Raw genomic sequence first — 12,907 nt, forward strand, 5'->3', positions numbered from 1 at the left:
GTTTGTGTTTTGCAACTCTTAGTTTGACAACAACCTTACCCACACACTGCCAATAAATTTCCTCCTGCTATAAATTGGTGATGAGACACACAAGACAAATCCATCATGCTTCCTACTTTGATATCAAACGGACAAAATACTAGTAATACAGTGTATTGGGAGTTACTGTAAATACGCTTCTGATATTGCGTCATGGTCGACATTAGCAGTGGCCCAATGGCCATTAAAGATTTGTGTCGTGCTACCGAATCCATCTTTTGGTGGCGCGATCGGGTAACCAAGATTCAAAAGGGGTTGTGACTTTCGCTTTTATTTCGGGAAATATTACTTCATATCTGTTTAGGGCCACTAGAATTTCAGATTTAAAGATTTTAGCGCCCGAACGGTCCTCCAGACCATGGTGCGTTCCCACTGCCGATCAGATCAACTCGATCAATCCCGATCAAGCTTTTTTGGCCTGGTCGGGCTCGCTCGGCATTGGTATTCGGGGTCGATCTACCTTGATCGGCATCGCTCCTGCTTCCTTCACGATAATTTTGGACATGTCCAAAATATTCGAGTAGGAAGCCCGAACACCAACAGCTTGGGTAGTGATCGAGAAGAGATCGAGCTGATCGGGAATCGGTCGTATAGAAATCTAGTGTGGTCGGGACGGATTTTTCCCCCGAGCTCAGTTCCCGATCACCTCGAGTTATACTCGAATGCTACACAATGAATTTCAGATCATCTCGATCCAGGATTCATCAGTTTCATGAATAACTCGACCGCTACACGACCGATACAGGACTGCTATCGATTGATACTCGACTAGACTCGATCATGCTTCGACCGGCACTCGATCAAATACCGAGCACTTTTTGACAGTGGTTGCAGCAGGTGCAGACGTACTTTCTTAGCACTCATTTATTGTTCAGGTATTAAGAAAAAATATATGCAGTCCTTGGTCACGTTAAAAAGTTGAATGTCGTCAGTATCTTCAGCCACTCCTGGCCCACTGAAGAAAAGAAAAGGGCCACGAAGAGAGAAAAGACAACAAACCCTAGACAGCAGACATGGCAGAATTAGACTCTCCAGACAAATTTACCAGAAGAAAGAAAGGAAACACAACTGAAACTGAGAAAAATTCGGTATTCTGGCAATATGACTGTAACGTGAAAGGAAATTTTCTAGATTATCTACTTTACTTATAAACTGAGAAATGTTTCTTGAATTCTTTTGCTAGCTTGTCTGTTTCAAAGTTGAAGTTGGTTACGTTGATATAAAATCTATTTCTTACGCTGACGTGTTAAAACAGTATAGTTGTAACATAGATTCATAAATGCTCAGTGACTTACTTTACTTTAATTTACGTAGATGTTACACTTTTGCTTCGCTTAATAAAGTTTTTTTTTTTTTATCGAGAGTTGTATGTACATTGCTTGAAGTCCACCTTGATATCGATTGGCTGAGTTGACAAAAAATAAACAACCAAGATTTTCATCTTGCTAGTGTAAAATGTTATATTGTTTTATTTTCATAATAATGTACTCTGTTCCACATATCAGCACACTTCATGATGAATTTAGAAATTAATGATACATATATTTTCTTTACACACTCTTGGGCCTATATTTTATCAATGACTACATACATATTTTTCATTCACTTTTTCATTCTTTAGTAATGAGAACAATAATGACAAAGATAATACGACTCATTAGGGTTGTAGAATAGTCAATTTTTTTTTCAACTCTATATAATGGTGCATTTATGGGCATATAGGCCTATGTTTCATTTTAAATCAAATTAATTTCAGCCCACCTATATGTAATGCACTTACGAAGCGTGGCGGTGTAACATTTTTTTTTTTTTTTAATGAGACATCAAACTTAGATTTGCTATTCTTCACATCCACTGCAAATATCGAATGCATATGAACGAACCTATTATATTATACATGGTGTCCCGGCAGACAGAGTGCTACAAAACGGTCTCTTATTTAAAAAGATATGAGCGACTGAATGAAATCGTTACATTATTCAATCGAAAGAACACCTCAAATTTTATTTGACACAATGATAATCAATCTTTGCGCAGGCGCTTTGATCTCCATGAAAATTTGTGATTTACAAAATCTGTAACTTTGGGCACTAATATCCTACTTGACTGAGCGATAGTGCAGCCGTAAAAAATGATAACGAATGCGTCAAAAATAGCTACTGAAAACGGATAAAATGAATGAATACAACTGAATGCATTTTTTGTACCTTTTTGGGCTCACAAACAGTAGTGATCAGTCTTTGTCATCTTTTTTTTTTTCAGGAAAAATGAATAGAATCGAAACGCCTGCACGAGAATTGATGACTGTGGTTTCAAAATAGGAAGTGTTCTTCTATCAACTATACGATAGGTTTTCCCGGCCAATTTCGCACTTTTGTCAGTCCAATTCTTAATTGCTGCATTCAATTTAGCAAAATATACCATAGATGACATGTTCGGTAGTTCAATTTTATGATCTCTTCGTTCAAATTAATTTTGGAGCATTCAAATTACCTTTAGCCTCATTCTAATTAACACTTTTTCAATTGAAATTCGTAAAACAAGCACCATTTGGTTATTCGCTCATTCAGTTTAGAATGATATAGTCACGTGATCACGGACATGCTGCTCTCGTTCATTCCAATTCATTTTTTGGCAATCAATTTAACATCTTTTGCAGTCAATTTAGCACGCATGCTTATGGTTTGCTTCTTTCTTTATTTTCTTAACATAGTTATTGTTTTCCAAGCGTCATTACATTTCATATTTTCGTACTCATTTCAGAGATTTTGGCAACATTTTTTTCCTTTAATGTGCTTAGTGTCTCTTCAAGTCCGAAGACATAGTGCAACATGTGCATGGCCACAACTTATCTCGCCGTTGAGCGCTTTATTCCGTGTGTCGGCCAGTTGTAGGAAGTCAAGGTTATGATCATCAAATATTCCTACAATTCTTTTTCTGTCCCCTTGAGAAATACGTCTGTATCTAACTTGTGCCGTCATGACTGTAAGAAGATGAAGTTAAACTAGAGTATTGGTACATGTAGGCCTAAAATGTCATGTATGAAAGAAAATGGGCGTTACAGAACAGCAAACTCGAGTTATATGATATGGTCAAAAATACGATACTTTTACTGCTTAACAGTGCGTGGATGAAACAATAGAAATACGCGTTTAAATGTTATCACCTTTTCAAAAAAGAAATAACATGACGTTAATTTCAATGAACATGTTATATATATAATTATATAGGAATTTGACTGCCCATACGCGAAATTGAATGACTGAAATACCCCTTTCGCCAGTGCTGGCGAATTTGAATGACTGAAGAGCACGTGCCAATTTGAATGCCCGTTTTACGAATTCGAAAGGCACACGTTATGTGCAAATCTCATTGATCGGAATGCTAAATTGAACGAACAACTTGCAATTTTGAATGACAGAATGTGCAGTGATGAGGATTTTCGCTAAATTGAATGAACCTTTTATCAAATGGACTGACAAAAGTGCGAAATTGGTCGGTAAAACCTATACTAAAGATAATCTTTCGTTCATTCATGCTTTTGCAATTAATAGTCAGTTTTATAGCACTCTTTTGGGCCACGCCGTATTCAAGCATAAATACTGAGTTGTCTCATATAACCAAACGAATACTGTAACCAATTCTTCTTTCACTCGAACACTGTACGAACCTGCCGACCCGTTCGATGAAAGATCTTACACAGATCGAGTCATGTCGAGCTGGTCTAAGAAGTCTAGTAGAAATCGAGTATTGACCGTGTAGCGATCGTGTATTGATTGTGTGTAGATCGGGATGTTCGAGTAGAGATCTGTGTGGTTGTCGAGGAGAGATTCTGGAGATGTCGAGAATGGTCGGATGTGGATCGTAAAAGATCGAATAGCGATCGGCAAGGGATCGTGTTGAAGGACGATCGAGCATTTGGTCGGGATTGGTCTGGTAAAATAGGTGATCGGGATTGATCTCGCTTGATCGAGTTGATCTGATCGGCAGTGGGAACGGGTTTTTCAATGAATGAAATGGTCGGAACAAGCCGCGTAAACATTAAAATCGCTGAACTAAGCGTATCTATATCGTATTACATATCATAATATTACAAGTGAATAAAGGTATATACACTACTTGACGTGTTATGACAATTTGACCAAGGTTGAATGGGGACAAAAATAAGGCAAACTGATGTTTGTTTGTTATTTTTTCTGGTGCACTTCATTTTATATCACTCTAGTCTGGTAAAGGGCATTGGCATTGGAGCCAAACATCACGTTTCCTCATATACCGACGGACAAATCTGAGCGATTTCGTCAGATAGCAGTGCTGTTGTCTGACGAAATGCAATGTACGCCGGCCACAGCCGCATAAGATGTGGTGGCATAACAGGAAACAACTTTTGCTTTCTCTGATTCACAATAACAGAGAACATATATCATTATCTGTGATTTTTATAAGAGAAAGAAAAAGCACAAGGAGATATAGAAAACACATTTTTTTAAATAGAAACAATGTTAAACAAAAATACTAAAAGTTTGAAATGTCTCACGACAAAAGTAATGATTTCACAGTCAAAGAATAGCCAAACGCAAAGAGTATTGCATGTCTATAGAATAGGTCTAGATTCCTTAAATGTATGGATAACTATCTAGAATGATTCACATCACTCTATATATGCTTATGATAATATTAGGTGAATACAACTCGACTATTCCTAACCCTAGTAACTTACTGCAGGATAGCGGGTTTATTTGCCACTGTTTACAGCTCCATTGAAACAAACCGGATATCTGGCGACCCACCGAATCCTTGCTATAAGAGATGTAGTTGTCGGAATACCTGGTAGATGGTCACACGAGTCTCAAGTTGACTGATCTGTAAGTATGCATCCGTTTTATTGTCCATCACGCCGTTGCTATAACTCAGAATCATGCTCGCGTGGGCAAGCCTCCCTCCTCAATAATTCGTGGGTGTATTGGAGGGGCGGGGGGGGGGGGGTGACAAAGAATAAAAACACTACAATCCCATCAAAAAATTATGTTGACCCGCTCTATATACCTCCAGCTCATCACATAAGATGTTTATATAATATTTTGAATCGCTTGACTCGCGGCTTTATAACTTTCGCCTTTACACACTCATATGTCAGTAAAAATTTATTTCATGGACGCAAAAATGACACATCGCAGTGGTATACTAGTAGTCTATGCCAAAGAAGGAGAAAAAAAACCCCCACATTTCCATGGGTTTAAAAAAAGAGACCTATATAGAACCTTTAATTCCAGCAACGTGCGTCATTTTAACATACTGATTTTCAGACCACTTTTATTTGTTCTTGATTAGATAATTTTGTTATGTCTGCCGTTTGTCCTGTGTTTATAACAGTTATGTTAATATTTTATGATAGTGGATGACTTGAAATATATCATGCCTAATGACACTGATCAACCGTCCGTTGCCATGTTATGACGAAAGACCGAGCTTTTATCAACACAAGGAATAACAGCTTAGGGCGTATTACGTGTTGTTACAGGACAAGGGTTCGGTGAAAGTGACCTATGGGGAAACGTACTATAATCTCTCTGATACAATATTTGATTTGTATATATATTTTATTTGGTTTTTGTGGTTTTTGTGATCATTTCTAGTATGAAGCAATATGATATATATTTCAAAACATGATACAAAGACGGATGTGGCTGCATGGCTTTACCACTTAGCTGAGCCGCTGGGAAGATTTTTGTGAAAAGATCCTCCTATTCGGGGCTCGGAACAAGTTTCATAATAGTATTGGATAGAGTGGGCCGTGGAACCGGGATAGGGATGGACCTGCAAACTCCATCTTTGGTTTCATACAGGGGAAAAAAATCATGCGGTTGTATAAAAGAAAGGAACAAAAACTAAATACTAAAATCTGGGGGATGGAGACACACTATATCGACAACTCACTTAGAAACGGGCTCTACTTTAAAACAAAACAAAAAAGTCAGCGGTCCCTGCAAAAAAAAAAAAAAATGAACAAAAGTTATACAGTGGTATTGAATAATGAGCACGCTGAGCGTCCTGAGCACATTATAAGTACCCAGTGTTATTATTCTTATTCTTATTATTATTATTATTATTATCATCATTATTATCATTATCATCATCATCATCATCATTGTCATTATCATCATCATCATACTCATCCTGATTGTTTAGATACAGGATATTATGTAGGCCTAATTATGATTTTTAGCACTTTTACCCCTGAAAGGCGTGCATGAGTTCCAAACAAAAAAACTGTACTTGCATTCAGTCTTTTATCATTTGGGTGATGTTCGTTATTCAGAAGGTTCCTTAATCAGAAAATGAAATAAGGTTCTTTAATCGGAGATGAATAGAAAAAGGTGCGACAAAGTTACAAATCTTTCCAATTACGAACACTATTTCATTTTTGGAATAACGAAATTATTAGGGCGTATTAGGTCTCAGTGATCAGTCTTCATTCTCATCCTAATGATTTATCTTTTTAATCGAGGTCATTTCTAGTCTTTTTTTCATATTTATGTTTTATTGAAAAAATTATACAGAATCACACTATTTACAACAATTAACTTGATTAGAATAACACAATCACTGAACAATGTAGAGGAATTGTAAAAAGGAACAAAAAAATTGTTTGATGCATAGTGCCTGCGCCAGGAAAATATCAGTATCGTCAGGAATAATTTTCCGTTTTTCTCTTTCATAAATAGATACACTACATTTTTGAAGGAAGGGACAAAAGTTTCGCCTATTAAAACTTCGATAAACTTAAAAGTTAACGCTCTTTCCCACAATTTTAACTTTCGTTTAAAGCTATAACTCCTTGAAATCAAGCTCATGCAGGCTGACTGCTCAACAATAAAAGTACATCTATAAAAGTATCATACTATAAAAAGCGTTTCTCTGTGCATCGATACAAGATAATGATGAATGCAAGCACACGCACTCACAGATGTGGGTACATGATGTCAAAATTGACATTATCTAATGATTGATCAAGAATTGATCTGCAGTTCCCCGAAGTGTTCAGTAAGCTTCGCAAACTTGAGCCATGTTCCTATCGGCAATATAAATTCAATCGACGATATACATCATCTTTTTTCCCCCTTACTTTTCCTTTATCGTCTTTCTTTTCAGATCGAGTTATATTCGTACACAAGCCCAGAATTTGTGGAGGGGCAATTCAAAGAAAGTGGTGAAATCTTATGTGGTTTTGTGTATTTTCCAGTGATTTTATTGTCTACTTTTCCCGGAATATTATGTATTAGTGAGTCCCTCGCAAATCAAACCACAACGCCACAATAACGTTGAAAAGCGTATCATCTTCAAAGTTCTCTTACTGGTTTACCACACAGTCCATGGATCCTCACCACTCTACCTCCAGAACTCCATACATTTATATCAACCCCCTCGTAGACTCCGTTCAGCTGGTACTTCACTTCTCCATGTTCCTCGATCCTCTCACTCTTGGGGAGACCACAGCTTTTCCCACGCCGGTCCTTCTCTCTGGAACAACCTTCCCCTTTCTCTTCGTCAGGCTTCCTCAACCAATTCCTTTAAGCAACTCCTCAAAACACATCTGTTTAATTCCAAATCGTGAATGAACGTGATTGTTATAATTGAGTCGTTTTGTATACTGTATAAGTTACTGTATGATTTGTACATGAAGGGTTTTTCGTATGTTCTGAGATTGATTTCGTTATGTATAGTAAGCATCTTGTTTTTGTTTGTTTTTCATTCGCTATTTCATTTATGTAAGAGCGCCATGAGCATCATCATTGATGGACTTTCAGCGCTTTATAAGAGGCCACTATTATTATTATTATTATTATAACGACTTCCGATTTTTAGTGACAAAATACTCCCCGGTCTCGCTACTTCAAGAAGCACAAAAGTTATTTTATTTTATCACTGAACCCTTGTCAGTGGCGTATCTAGGGGGGAGGGGGGGCAAGGGGGCACGTGACGTGCCCCGGGCGCCACTCCTTGGGGGCGCCAAAAACGAAAAAACGAAAAAAAAACGAGAAAGAAGAAGAAAAAAAGAAAAAAAAAAGGGGGGGGGGAAGAAAAGGAAGAAGAAGAAGAAAAAAAAGAAGAAGAAAAAAACCCTCGCCCGGACCGGGGGGGGGGGGGGGGGGGGGGGAGGAGGTAGGGGGCAGAAAACCAAATCAAACAAGATAAAAACAAAACATGATGATGATGCGGACAAAATGACAATGTATATTGTGTTCACACATTTTATATTTAGCAGGCAAAATGTTACACCGACTTTATTCGTTCTGAAGCGATCGCCGATTGGATCAAAGCAGGGCGCTAACGGTTTCGAACATGGGGGGGGGGGGGGGGGCACAAAAAATCAAACAAGATAAGAACAAAACGTAATGATGACGCGCAAATATACAAATTTCGGCTCACTCGCTCGTACTAATTCAAGTCCTCAGTTTGTTCGTATAAATCGTATCTATTAAGGCCGTCACTATATCTTGATTAGAATTGTAAGATTTAATAAACAAAAAATGACAAGAATTGCTTGTTTTGTAAGCTGAAATACAAATATTTTTCGGCTCGCTCGCTGCGCTCGCTCGCCAAAATTTATCAAAAAAAAAAGAAGAAGATAAGAACAAAACGTGATGATGACGCGGAAATATACAAATTTCGGCTCACTCGCGCGTAGTAATTTAGAGTATTTTTCAAGTCCTCAGTTTGTTAGTATAAATCGTTAGGTTATCTATTAGTTTTGTAAGCTGAAATACAAAAATTTTTCGGCTCGCTCGCTGCGCTCGCTCGCCAAAATTTGTCACAAAAAAAGATAAGAACAAAATGTGATGATGACGCGGAGATTACAAATTTCGGCTCACTCGCGCGTAGTAATTTAGAGTATTTTTTCCAAGTCCTCAGTTTGTTGGTATAAATCGTTAGGTTATCTATTAGTTTTGTAAGCTGAAATACAAAAATTTTTCGGCTCGCTCGCTGCGCTCGCTCGTCAAAATTTGTCACAAAAAAAGATAAGAACAAAACGTGATGATGACGCGAAAATATACAAATTTCGGCTCACTCGCGCGTACTAAGTTGGAGTATTTTAGTTTGTTGGTATAAATCGTTATCTATAAGGCCGTCACTATATCTTGATTAGAATTGTAAGATTTAGTAAGCAAAAAATGACAAGAATTCCATGTTTTGTAAGCTGAAATACAAAAATTTTCGGCTCGCTCGCTGCGCTCGCTCGCCAAAATTTATCACAATTTATTACATTTAAATCACTCTCAAAAGACCCCTTTTAAGTGCTTGAAAAAGGATATATTATGAAAAAGCATATAAGTCCCTACCGTTCCGGGATGGGGTTGGAGTTGAACACTTTTTCAGAAATTAGGGGCGTAGATTTCCGCGCTTGCCCCGGGCGCCGTTTTCCCTACATACGCCACTGACCCTTGTAAAGGAGTTCCATGATTGAACAATTTGAACATTTTTCTCGGAAAACGCCAAGGGTAGTTTTGTATCATATTATCATGGAGATTACTTGAATATTCTCTTCCAAGTTTCTCTTCAAGAAGGGCAACTCCTTTCATTCAGATACATGAACATGAATTTACTAGGTGTAATGATTTCAACATTAGCCAACTTTGATATATATATATATATATATATATATATATATATATATATTCAAGACATGAAAACATACTTCAGCTATATACAACATTAATTGATCAGAGGTTTGCAATTTCACTATCTTACTGGCACTGTATAGACGTTGCTTAGACTGAGCTGTTATGAATAGCATTTCAAAAGCAATCGCCACGTACATTTTTCTAGAAAAGTTTTACGACCGAGCTCTTTATAACGATTCAAAAGCTGATCGTTATCTGCACTACGCCTGAAACGTTCATGAAAGCTACATAATATGTAATGATTGGTACCGTCAATCATACTTTTTTCTTTTAAACAATGTTAAACGATGATAATGTCCGATGTCCTGCTTCTGCCGAGTCGCAGAAATCCACATTTTATCATTTATTTAAAGTTGATCATAGAAACAAAGCGACCTTGCACTTCTTTATTGTTTAGTCGCAAGCCCGGAGTCTCAAGATGATTCTACGAATTCTCTCTCAAATCGTCATCTCGATTATATTCTCCTCGTCGTTTCATTCAGAGCCTTAAAGGGGCCCTGAAATCCAAATGCACGTTGATTTGTGTTGATTTATGATACCCTCAACATCACTTTTGCGGTGAAACGAATATCTAAAAACATTCCATATATTTTTAACGATTTTTTCTTCTATTTTTCTTCAGATTACTTGGAAATGCCCACAATAAATCCTTCCAAACCAATTAATATTGATATTCTTGAGATGACCTCATCTGTCAATCATTGCTAAAGTACTGAAATGTTTAACAAAAGACATTGGAATGCACCTTCCTCTCGACTCAGCATAACTCTGTCAGTGACTAACAAAAGACATGGCGAGGGAACATGTAAGTTATGCTGAGTCGAGGGGAAGGTGCATTCCAATGTCTTTTGTTAAACATTTCGTTTCAGTACTTTAGCAATGATTGACAGATGAGGTCATTTCAAAAATATTAATATTGATTGGTTTGGAAGGATTTTTTTTTTTTTAAACCCGGTAGTGGTCCACTTTGTGGGTCTGACCAACCTCGTCACCAGGCTTACTATCAACAAGTTTGCTTTCAGCAAGTAGCTCACATAACGTTTCCTCCATTGAAATATTATCTATTGTTGATCCTTTTAAAGCAATGAGTATGTCATCTGATGCCAAATAATAAGCATAATACTGTCCATTTTTTCTGATAAATTTTCAAAACTGACAAAGAAGGGCTATCATCCCGGTGTGGATAATCACCAGGCGTAATTTAGAATACATACATGTATGTAAGAAGTACCCATTCTTACGAAACGAAAACGAACTAAACAAACAATGCGTTCACATGAAAGACAAACATATAGCAAAACTATCTATCATGTTTTTACCGCGGGAAAATATCGTTCAAAAGCTTGGACGTCATAAAACTGTATATTTTTTTACACTTACCTGACATTTTTCTTCTTCTTCTTTTAATCACACTTGAGGCTGTTAGGAACTCTGGAAAATAACAAAGAACGGACGGGGTATAATATAATGGGTATAGGATTTAGAAATCTTGTCCTCCAAATCGCATCACTTAACCGCTAAAATCTAATAACACCGGAACTTTCTCCACCCCCTCACGAATACAGAAAAGTATTCGTATCTGTGAAATTCAGATCAGTTGAACGAACTTTCCACAAACAGCCATAAATTTCGCTCATGGGGCATGATGGGAGCGTGGCTAAGCGACATCGGGAGATATCGGCGCATGAGAGGAAATGTGCAGTAAACGTTTGATACAGAATAAATCATCCAGCGTGCAGTTGACAATCACCATCCAGTACTGCACTTGACATCATTTAAGAGTAAAATATCAAAATCCTCTACAACTCTACGCGTGCACCCATTCTTACCCACTCTATATGGAGCATACACTGTCACCTCCTCATTACGAGCATTGCTTTCACTCTGATAGACGAATGTCTTTTTTTTTTTGTTTCCTTTGTTAGTTCATGTTTCTCAATTATAAGACAACTAAGCATTTTGTATCAGGTGACAAAATTAATTTGGAAAAAGAAGGAAAAAACACAAAACACAAAAACAAAAAACAAATAAAAAAAGAACGCCTTGCGGTACTATTCAACCTATTTGTCCGTTTTTGCCCCCTTCTTTGGAACAACCTCCCTACTCATATTCAGTCCTCCACCTCCATTGACGTTTTCAAAAAGAAACTCAAAACCCATTTATGTCTGGAACAGAAATGATGATTATGTATAGTTGATTATTTGTATTCGAAGATGATTTATATGTTTGTTTGTTTTGACAAATGTATAAAGCCCTTCGAAACATGTTAGCGCTATATGAATATCTCATATACATTATATTATATTATATTATATTATATTATATTATATTATATTATATTATATTATATTATATTATATTATATTATATTATATTATATTATATTATATATTATAGTATATAGAATTATATTATATCATATCGTATCATATCACATAATATATTATATTATATTATATTATATTATATTATATTATATTATATTATATTATATATTATTTGTTAAAAGGGATGTAAGATGACACAATATACACCTTTATTTCTGTCACTGATAAGAAAGTCATGTACCGTATTATGTCCCCACCCCCCATAAAAAAAAAAGAGAGAATACAACGGGACCCTCCGCAACGATGACTCTAAATATAGTGAATTAATCCAAGTATAATTTCAGGGTATAAAAGTATAACTCATTACCCACATTTTACAGAAAACCCCATCCGATTTGCTTCAGTGGTCAAAGAGAAATGAGGATCTTTAAAGAACATGTCAGGAATCCCTTTCCTCCAAGTTCTGTCCATTCCCAAGAGCATCTAAGTGCTAAACTTGGAAAAACAGACCCATGACATGCTTTACAACGATCCACATTTCTCCGTGGTGACAATCTAACCAAAGTGAATGGGGTTTTCTGCAAAGTATGGGTAAGATGTTGTATTTTTAGACCCTGAAATAGCATTCATGCAGTTTGATCATATTGAAAGTTATCAATGCGGATTTCCGATGGTATTTGTGTGTTTTTGATGTGTTGTTTGTTTGTTGTTGTTTTTTTTTGGGGGGGGGAGGGGGAGGCATATTGTATATGCCTACTTTAAAGAAACGGAGAATCAGTAGTTGTTCAGTCTATGCATAGATGGCAACAAGGTAATTAATAACGTAATAATTTTGTGACGATATATTTTGATGATGAC

This window comes from Diadema setosum, chromosome 18 (assembly GCF_964275005.1).
Source record: "Diadema setosum chromosome 18, eeDiaSeto1, whole genome shotgun sequence".
NCBI classification, from domain to species: domain Eukaryota; kingdom Metazoa; phylum Echinodermata; class Echinoidea; order Diadematoida; family Diadematidae; genus Diadema; species Diadema setosum.